General features: G+C 40.0%; 1 long non-coding RNA gene across 1 annotated transcript in view; it reads right to left on the reverse strand.

Moving 5' to 3' along the window:
* Positions 1-8,817, reverse strand: part of LOC143099157 (uncharacterized) — a 33,015-nt gene extending 24,198 nt beyond the window's left edge. Inside the window, exons 1-3 of the long non-coding RNA XR_012981413.1 lie at positions 8,733-8,817; positions 5,756-5,847; positions 2,598-2,689 (exon numbers count right to left, since the gene is read on the reverse strand). This is a non-coding gene — a long non-coding RNA (uncharacterized LOC143099157). The remainder of the gene's footprint in view (positions 1-2,597; positions 2,690-5,755; positions 5,848-8,732) is intronic.
* Between the last annotated feature and the right edge of the window lie 1,426 nt (positions 8,818-10,243).

A 10,243-nucleotide genomic window follows, 5' to 3' on the forward strand; every position in this document is an offset into this window, starting at 1 on the left:
TACTTGACTCTGACGAAGACATGGCACACGTCGAAACGTTAGTCCTTATGTTGGCACCTGAATAATAAAAACTACTAAAATTCAACATCTTTGTCGCTCCGGTGAACTCTCTCTCTCACACACTGGATTCGGTCCTCTCCCGTCGATGCGCTAGATGTGACCCGCAGTAGCGCGGAGGTACATTTGTTTTTCTAGTAGGTCTGAAAAGTAAGTATAGTATAAGGCTTTGTGAATAACTTAATAAGAGAAACTCCTAGCTAAAATCTTTTATTGCTATTTAGGAGTACTCCTAGTGGTAAGATAAAAGGCTTTGTGAATATGGCCCCTGGTGTCTAACCCAATGCATAGCCCATTTACACAAAATAATGGTTGAATATTACTGATGATATTTCATTTTTATTTAAGAACATGCAGTGCGCGTAGGGCACCAAAAACATCTTGCTCGTAAAAAATCATCATACCGCATATTGTGGCGGGTCTGTTATTTAGCCTACTTACTGTAGGCTGCGAAAAAAACCACAGGCCTTTATTTTGGGCAAGCCTGCATTCGAGGCAGGCCTTTATTTAATAAGGCTTCTGTTGGAGAATTTTATATAAAGCCTACGCTAACAGTAATCCTCCTGCCCCCGCTACCACAGCTGTGTGAGCGCGTCCCTGGATAGTGTGGCATGCTCACGCGTTATGTCTCCTTCTTGCAAACTTGACTAGGCCTATAGCGCAACCATTTAAGTCTTCATAAAATAATAACTTGCCAGATATGCCTTCATAGCTTTGGGCTTCATTCAGCATTTTGTTCTTCCACTGTAAATTACTCTTATACATTTGCTGCCTGCTGCATCCTTTCTGTTTTTATTGTTTAGAAAACGTTTGAGGTCTTGAGTTAATGCATTAAACATTGTTTGCTGGTAACCCGCCACAAATAGCCTACAGATTCTTGCGTGCGTACATTCTCTATTCTCTCCAAAATGTGCCTGTTCTATAGGCTGGCCAAGTGCGTAATTCTGCGGCATAAAGCAGATGTATTTGTTTATTGTACAGAAAAATAAAAATAACCTGTCAAGCAGTCAATTGACTACATTGCAGTCAAGAAGTAGGGCAAATTAATTTACAAAACCAAAACGTTGTCTAAGCCTCTATTGCGTAGCCTGTTAAAAACGTCGCTAGATAGTATTAAATCGCCAACAACATTGTTTTCTGCAGAAGCCTACCCTAGACTACAGATTAGTTCTGAACAGTTATTTCTCTACTGGCTCAATTATCAAAAAGGTGCTTTCTCTTCTTCCTCCGCAAATTAAGCAGGTAGTTCCGTAGACAGACGTTAGAATAAATTAGCGTTTGCGATTGACAACGTTGTGATAAGTAGGCTATAACTCTAACTTTGCAAAGTTAACTTGAATGCATCAATTTTGAACAAAGTTGTGTAGGCTACACCGCGCCAGTTGTAGTCTGCATGAACAGTTCTTGAAGACACTCTTTTGATTTGCGTAGGGGAGGTGCGGGCTGAAGCCAACCTGTTTGAGGGAGAGCGGTGCAAGGAGAGAATGCGTGCTCTATTCTGCGCATATCTCTACAATGAAATAATTTGTGTCTAGGCTAATCTATACTTTCAATAAGCAATCACTGCATGCCTATGGAAACAATAAGTCAATATATTAGAGATATCAAGAGTAACGCAGGAATGGACGTTACAGCTATTCAGTAACTGTAACAAATTACTGAAATTTGAATTGTACTTTGTAACGTGTTACCCCCAACACTGACAATAACGTAGACAGCAAATTAAGATATTTTTTCGTTTTGTGGAGCGGTACCGGTAGGCTATCAAAAGCAGATTTCGATTTTCGATTTTCGTTAACCACTGTGTGGTAGCCTAAATCGAGGTAATTTTTAATTATGCATGATTTATTTTGTTATTGAATTCGTAGGCTGGGATTCCTCTCGGCAACAATTATGTTTAAAGGTAGCCTCCTGCTTTTTCAGAAGGGGCGTCAGGCAGGCTACTGACCGAGCGACGTACAGTGGCTGAAAGTGGTACTAAAGTTTCACGCAGCTTCACGTCACGTAATGCGCGACTGAAGGGGCCATTTCAAAGTAATGCCCACTGTAAAGGTAGAAAGACAATGATATCCTGTGCAGTAATCTGCTGGGCCACACTAAAGGTGTTGAACTATGTAAGGCAAAAACACAATGGATGCCTAATCAATGCCTAATCCCTGTCCCTATACTACATTTGAAGTCTGTTTACTATGCGGTTCTAGGGCTGCTACAAACTGCAATTATGGCATTTATCTAAGTGAAATAATAACAAAACATAACCGCAAGCGGTGATTGTCAGGGTCCAAGCAGTGGCAAGAAGTGTGGTTTAGTAGAATGAAGGTGTGGGCTGTAGTGCCCCTATTAACCGAATTGTTTGAAATTTGGTGTGCATCCAGAGGATGTAGTATTTATTATGTGTACCACGTTTGAAAAGGATTGGACTTTTACAAGATACGATATAGGTAATAGAATCATTATAGGCCATGTCCCAAAACTGGATTGATGTGTAACTTCAACGACGGAGAGACGGAGAGACGAATCAAAAATCAAAAAATACCAACCTATTCAGCTTGGTCTGAAGATGATGTGTACCGACTTTCGTAGGGATCAACGGTCAAGGAGGAGATAGATGAGTTTGTTGGATGCAGGAGATCTGAAGGAACAAATGGAAAGAATAATTTGTCACAAATTCCATAGGGTTCTGGAGATATGAGCAAAAATGTAAATGGGTCTTTTCTGTTTGGTGACATCATGCATTGATTTGGGACCTATGTTAAAAATGTACTGTCTGTGCCTATTATGGTTATGGCTGCAGACACTAATGTAGTAGTGCAGGGCGATATGTAGCAAAAAAAGGTGTTTGGAGCATTTCATATAGATTTTTGCAAATTATGTTTTTTCACTTCTTCAGACCCTATAGTTTGCAAAACTACCTGTTTCCAATTTTTTCCCGGACTGCACAGGTCCAAAATCCAAGATGGCGGTTATATCACCAAAAATAGCAAATAATTGCCTTTTTAAACATTTTAAATGGATATATGTTAGGTATTATCATTATATAAATACATTTTCTAATAAAATTGAATGACTTAGGTAAAAAATATGACCATGGGTGACATGAGATGTCATAATTATCAACCAGTGATGGGTGTAACCACCATTATGCTATTTATTGGCATACCCGGAAAAACACATTGACTGATTAAAAGTTTCCTTCACATAACCTAATAATCATTTGAATTAAAGTAAGGGTAAGGCTATTTGCACCCCTGGTACAATTAGCAGTGTATGCTATTCGTACCCTGGTGCAATAAGAAGTGAATTCTATTCGTACCCCGGTGCACACAGCAATGTGTCCTATTAGTACCCTGTCTGGTACAAATATCAATGTATGCTATTCGTACCCGGGTGCACACAGCAATGTGTCCTATTAGTACCCCGTCTGGTACAAATATCAATGTATGCTATTCGTACCCCGGTGCACACAGCAATGTGTTCTATTAGTACCTCGTCTGGTACAAATATCAGTGTATGCTATTCGTACCCCGGTGCACACAGCAAAGTGTTCTATTAGTACCTTGTCTGGTACAAATAGCAGTGTATGCTATTTGCACCCCTGTGCATTTAATCTGGCATATTGATCACACAATGTAATAATATTTTTTTTTAATAAACAAGCAACATGTTTTTTTTGTTGTTACATATAAGAGTGTGAATAGCTCAGCTGTGTAATAGGCACTCTGAATAAGGTATGCTGTTTGCATCAATGTACAGTTAGAAGTGGATGCTATTCGTACCCAGGTGTTTATAGTACTGCATGCTATTTACACCCTGGTGCATGAACTAGCTAATTGTTGCAATCAAAACTTCCGTTTGGGAACCGATTTCTTGTTCAAATTGCGCGCCTTCTCTCCAGAGACGTTGGTACACATACACACTCACTCCGCCAAAACGCATCACACGGGAATCGAACCCCGGTCTCCCGCTTACCAGCCCTTGCCTTTGACCACTGCACTATCTACTAACAAAAAGTTGAAGTTTGCAGGTAAACTTATAGTTTATAGGCCTGAACGTCATATTCACGTAATTTCTGTTAGCTAACAAACTGACGGTTGTATGTGTTCACTGAACAAAGATTATGGAAATAAAACACAACTTTTCCATCTAAACTTTAATTTGAACAGATATTAGTGCTGAAACCGTTCAGAATTCTTCACTTTCTGCTGACGAAAAAACGAATGTCGGCCATGTTTTTTTGGCACGCGAGCAACATGTTTTTGTTGTTATGTAACAGGGTGTGAATGGCCCAGTTGTGTGGCTAAGGCTATTCGTACCAGGGGTACGAATAGACACTCCGTTAAAGTAATGTTCGGCACTCACCACAATAGATTAGATTAGATTAGATTCAACTTTATTGTCATTGCAGAGTACAAGTACGAAGACAGCGAAATGTGGTTTGCGTTTACCCAGAAGTGCAAAAAAGGAGAAAAGTGCAATGTGATATACAAAGTATAGACAGGTGGTGCATAGACAGGTGAATAAATATAGTGCAGTGTAGACAGTAGTATACAGTTGATTTATATAAGGTAGAGAGGTTTAGAGTAATATAAATTATTAGCAGTTACCTTATAAGAGCAGAATAAAAATGGCTATGTAATGTGAACAATGTATGAACAACATACATTAGGGGGGGGGGGGGGGGGTGTCTTCCTCTTTGTTAAACTCCCACACCTCCTACTGCCTGCACTAGTTTGTACAGTGCCGGTAGAGAGATTAAAAACTGTCCCAATTTTCCAAAGATACCTCAGCCTCTTCATCCCATTTTTCGTCGGCACTATAACAATATTAGGGCCCGTTAAGGAATTGCGGGGAACATAGAACCCTTTTTCAGAAAAGGGGAAAATAGGACCCGGGGAACATAAGGATGACCCCATTATAACTACACCATGGTTACAATTCTTAAGCAAAATAGTTTAGGCTATTTTAGGTAGCCTAAATCGAGGTAATTTTTAATTATGCATGATTTATTTTGTTATTGAATTCGTAGGCTGGGATTCCTCTCGGCAACAATTATGTTTAAAGGTAGCCTCCTGCTTTTTCAGAAGGGGCGTCAGGCAGGCTACTGACCGAGCGACGTACAGTGGCTGAAAGTGGTACTAAAGTTTCACGCAGCTTCACGTCACGTAATGCGCGACTGAAGGGGCCATTTCAAAGTAATGCCCACTGTAAAGGTAGAAAGACAATGATATCCTGTGCAGTAATCTGCTGGGCCACACTAAAGGTGTTGAACTATGTAAGGCAAAAACACAATGGATGCCTAATCAATGCCTAATCCCTGTCCCTATACTACATTTGAAGTCTGTTTACTATGCGGTTCTAGGGCTGCTACAAACTGCAATTATGGCATTTATCTAAGTGAAATAATAACAAAACATAACCGCAAGCGGTGATTGTCAGGGTCCAAGCAGTGGCAAGAAGTGTGGTTTAGTAGAATGAAGGTGTGGGCTGTAGTGCCCCTATTAACCGAATTGTTTGAAATTTGGTGTGCATCCAGAGGATGTAGTATTTATTATGTGTACCACGTTTGAAAAGGATTGGACTTTTACAAGATACGATATAGGTAATAGAATCATTATAGGCCATGTCCCAAAACTGGATTGATGTGTAACTTCAACGACGGAGAGACGGAGAGACGAATCAAAAATCAAAAAATACCAACCTATTCAGCTTGGTCTGAAGATGATGTGTACCGACTTTCGTAGGGATCAACGGTCAAGGAGGAGATAGATGAGTTTGTTGGATGCAGGAGATCTGAAGGAACAAATGGAAAGAATAATTTGTCACAAATTCCATAGGGTTCTGGAGATATGAGCAAAAATGTAAATGGGTCTTTTCTGTTTGGTGACATCATGCATTGATTTGGGACCTATGTTAAAAATGTACTGTCTGTGCCTATTATGGTTATGGCTGCAGACACTAATGTAGTAGTGCAGGGCGATATGTAGCAAAAAAAGGTGTTTGGAGCATTTCATATAGATTTTTGCAAATTATGTTTTTTCACTTCTTCAGACCCTATAGTTTGCAAAACTACCTTGAAAATAGGACCCGGGGAACATAAGGATGACCCCATTATAACTACACCATGGTTACAATTCTTAAGCAAAATAGTTTAGGCTATAGCAGAAATATTTCCATCCATAGATAAAAAATAAGCAAGTCTGGAAACATTCTAGGGGAAACACTGGTCACATAGGCTATATCTCATTTCTCATTTGTCACATAGGCTACATCTCAATTGTCACGTAGCTTACAGCTTTCAGGTCCACAGGAAAACCACAGACATTACTTTAGCACGTCACTTTTCTCTGAGTGGAGAGAACAGAGAATGGGCTTTGCAGACACAGGCTAACATACTCTAGCCTACCACATGCACAAATCCATAATCATGCAACTATACCAACCATGGACGAATTATGAGCCACTGGGTCCCTGGGCACAGATGTGAAAAGGGCCATCTGCCTGCCTCAGAGAGTTGAGCTGCGTTCTGATCAAAAGGGTCCCAACGCTGAATTCCCTACTCCCTACCCACGGCACAGGGTGTAAAATTCACAGGGAACTCAATCGCTAAAACCATTTTATTTGGAATTCCCTGCTAGTCCATAGTTGGCAAAGAGATGTTTGGATTCACGAGGCACGTCCAACGCATTATCCTTTTTAGAACAGTGGACAGGTAGCTTTTCTTGCTTGCTTTCTTTAGATACTGTAGTTGGCTCACAACATTTCAGACATGTTTTGGGATTACAATAATGGCTTTTTTAGAATGTACAGGTCTTTCTCGATATTTAGCAAATATATCACAAATACGACCGCTTCCGACCATTTACTGAACTCCAGGTGCCATCTAATTTCCGGTGAAGTGATGTAGCTATGTTCACTAGCTCCCTTCACAATGTGCAGTTCACTTTGAACTGAACACTGTCGCTCCCTATGGAACGAAATATCACTTAACATGGCTGCACAGTTTACTTCGCACCCTGCACAGTTTACTTCGCAGTCCACTATGAGGCGATCGGAATGCACCCATGGAAACTCAGTTGAGCTAGGGGGCGTCCGGGGGTATTTTATGGAGTTTTATGGAAAAAAATTGACACATTGTGACTTGATTGAGATTGTGATTGAAACTATTAGGCCTACATAATCATTAACTGATTCCAGGCAACTTGCTGTGTAAAAAGATGGCAATTACAAAGCATGGTTATCACACATGGCATAACCTGTGTTATTTGACTAAAGGGGCCCCAGATAGCAGGGATGAATAGCATAGCCCATGATATGGGGCTCTACTGGAGAACACATTAGCAACTTAAGGCAGAGCCTTAAGTTTCAGGGCCCCCTGAGCTCTTCGACCCGGTTGACCCATTCAGTAATCTATCCCTGACACCGGCGGTATCACAATTAGAAAAGTTGAAATCCAAATACACAAATATACAAATATACACCTGCAAATTTTGTTGAAATACAGTATTCACAAATCATCTTTTGGGAATTCTTATAATAGCCTCGCATTTACTTTATTTTTCTTTTATACTTTTTTTTTAATGTATGACTCACAAGGTCGGTGCTCTGTGTACATTTGTGTGTATAGCCACCTATCTGCCAATGTCCAACCTTATTACATGGGTTATCATTTGGGAAGGAGCAATAAGCCCATGCTACATTAAGCCACCCGTTGTTTCTTTACTTTGTGTAGTCCTAACTCTACGAAACAAAACCCCTTAATTTCAGCACTTATGAATGCCTTACTTTTGACCTTAAAACCCTTCTATAATTAAGTTGTTTTTAAGTAGAAATGTGCATAGATTAAGGGTTGATTTCCCCCCTTAATCAAGGAATCCCTGAATTAACACCTTAAAATAAAACTAAGATATAGGCCTACTTAAATTATCCTTAATTACCCCCTTAATCACAACAAATAAAGCGAACCCCTGACTTGACACCTTAAATTGAGATTAAGGGGTCACACCTTAAAATGACATTTAAGGCAAAATTAAGGGGTTTTGTATGTTTTCAGGGGTAATTTAAGGTAAACATTGTTTCGTAGTGTAATTAAGCGGCCACACAAGCATGCAATGTGTACATTGTCAATGCCATTTCACACTTCACTGTACAATCCACTTCTACCTAGCTTTACTTCTTTCATGTATGACTCACAAGGTCTGTGCTCTCTGTACGTGCATGTTTAGCCAATGTCCAACCCTTATTGGGTTATCATTTGGCAATTCAAAGAAAACCCATGCTACAATAAGCTACCTATGTTGTTCCTTTACTTTGTGTAGGCATAATGGAGCGGCCACACAAGAATACCACGTGTAGCCATTTCACACTTCACTGTACAATCCATATGAACTTTTACGGACACAATCTACGGTCTCCAAAAAAGTGACCCATTAGCCTACTCACCCTGAACCATGTAAAGTTGCATTTCAAAAGGCTACACGATATATAGTTAAAAAAGTAAAAACAAATTAGGCTAATGATATATCCGGAGTAAAATCTTGTGCAATCGATAACACAATTCCCTTTCATTCTGTGCACCTTTTCTTTCATCTCCGTAACCGAAAAAAAAGTGTAGTACAAGTAATCTCTCCCTCTTAACAATTTTACGAAGCAAATAAACACTGATGTAGGCTACTCACCACAAAATAGGTCCTTCTAAACTTTTAATGTTCCAAGCCGTCTACAACAAAGGATGTCCGTTACATCCGTCATACATGATCTCTGAAATGGCGATGACTTTACAACCTTTCACTTTCGATATCGAAGTAAGCGTTATGCTGCTACTGTGGTCAGGATGTCAATTCGCTGATGACACCGCTGTAGTCTGGCTCACTTCGGGAGGAGTGGGCCAACAGGTCCAGACATCGACAGTATGGAGCTCAGTCAACAACCTCACACCGAACACCAGGCACATTTTATTTGTGTATTTATTTAGTTATTATTTGTGTATTTATTTAGTTATTTATTTATTACAACCAAGAAAATGACATGGTTATTAAACTGTATTTTTTATGCATGATGCTTCAGTTCAGTAAAAAAGACTAGAAATTGGGTGGCCAAAAAAGTAGAAACTGTGCATATCCTTATATTTTGGGGGGCCAAGCAGCGAAGCTGCAAAGGCACCCATTGTGTTTCTATGAGTTATTATTATTATTATTATTATTATTATTATTATTATTATTATTGTAGTGGATGGAGTCCACTATCTTGAAATCTCCTGGCTTCTTCTTCTTATTATAACCTTTTCTTTTTACCTTTTCAAGAATGAATGCGACTCTAACCGCTTAACATACAGACATGTTGAAATAACCATTGTGTAGGTCTGGAGTTGGACAAGAGAGTTATTTTTTTTTAAAGTTTATACATTTTGAGAAATAGGGGATTAAAAATGTTAAAAAGCTCATTTTTCCCCCATAGACTTGAATGGCTGAGATGTCATAATGGTCTAAAGCCAGCTGCGCTTGTTAAGCTCCCAGAGTAGTTCCCGGGCTAATCAGAACACTGGCACAGGTGTCACCTGTGAATAACTGTCTCAGCTTCTAATGCATACAATCTGGTGCTCCCTAAAACTACACATCCCGTAATTAGGTCTCCTTGCCTCATTGATTCCTACAGGCACTGCTGCTCGAAAGCATCCTCTTGGGGGGCGCTAGTGAGCAATGATCTGGTAGGTCGCTTACCCTAATAGCTCCCGCACAAGTTAGGTTAAAATGGTTCTAATTTGACATATATTTCAAGCAAGCGTTGTATAAGTGGTTAATAACACCTAGGACATAATATTCACTAACTGGAATCAAGATGAAGTCAACCTTACGGACGCAAACGAAGTCTATTAGGAAGAATGAGGCAGCTGCTGTTCCATGTGCTCTGGATGAAGCTAATGCTACCCCGTCAGACCATCCTCAAGAACGGTCAGTAGATAGCCCAATTCTGGAGGCCATCAGTTCACTACGTTCTGACTTACAAGCCACCAAAGTAGAGATATGCCAGACTATTGACACTCGCATCGCAGAGGTTGCCTCTACTATTAGGGGAGAACTTTCTGCGCTTAAAACTGAGACTCAGGCTGCTGTTTCAGTGCTCAACATGGCTCAGCCATCGCCGATCTGGAACATGCGGCTTTGCAAACCTCAGATATTGTAGCCAACCT

The sequence above is a fragment of the Alosa pseudoharengus genome, unplaced genomic scaffold (assembly GCF_046254945.1).
Source record: "Alosa pseudoharengus isolate Yale_2024_CS ecotype anadromous, Long Island Sound unplaced genomic scaffold, YU_APseudo_1.1 YU_APseudo_1.1_scf_25, whole genome shotgun sequence".
NCBI classification, from domain to species: Eukaryota; Metazoa; Chordata; class Actinopteri; order Clupeiformes; family Clupeidae; genus Alosa; species Alosa pseudoharengus.